Below are 324 nucleotides of genomic sequence, written 5' to 3'. Positions count from 1 at the left end.
GATATAGAGATATATTTATGTTGTCCTTTAGAATGGCAAGTTATTCCTGTCAAATGCTCATTCATTAACATTTCTCACTTATTTGCTTCATTTAGGCAGTAGGATTCCACATCTGACTTGCAGAGTATCATGCAGCATCACAATGTGACTCACACTCCTCATTCACAGCATGAATAAATATAGATTTTCAGTATTCTGTCACAGAAACGTTCACAAATTATTTCCATAACCATTTTATTTTTGAGATAATTTAGTTTGAAAGTAGTGTGTCACCATCCGGATGTGTGGAGGCAGGCAGGACGACAAGGATTCCAATAATGACAT

The sequence above is a fragment of the Sinocyclocheilus anshuiensis genome, unplaced genomic scaffold (assembly GCF_001515605.1).
Source record: "Sinocyclocheilus anshuiensis isolate Anshui unplaced genomic scaffold, SAMN03320099.WGS_v1.1 scaffold770, whole genome shotgun sequence".
In the NCBI taxonomy this organism is placed as follows: domain Eukaryota; kingdom Metazoa; phylum Chordata; class Actinopteri; order Cypriniformes; family Cyprinidae; genus Sinocyclocheilus; species Sinocyclocheilus anshuiensis.
Note: the sequence above shows the minus strand (reverse complement) of the source record.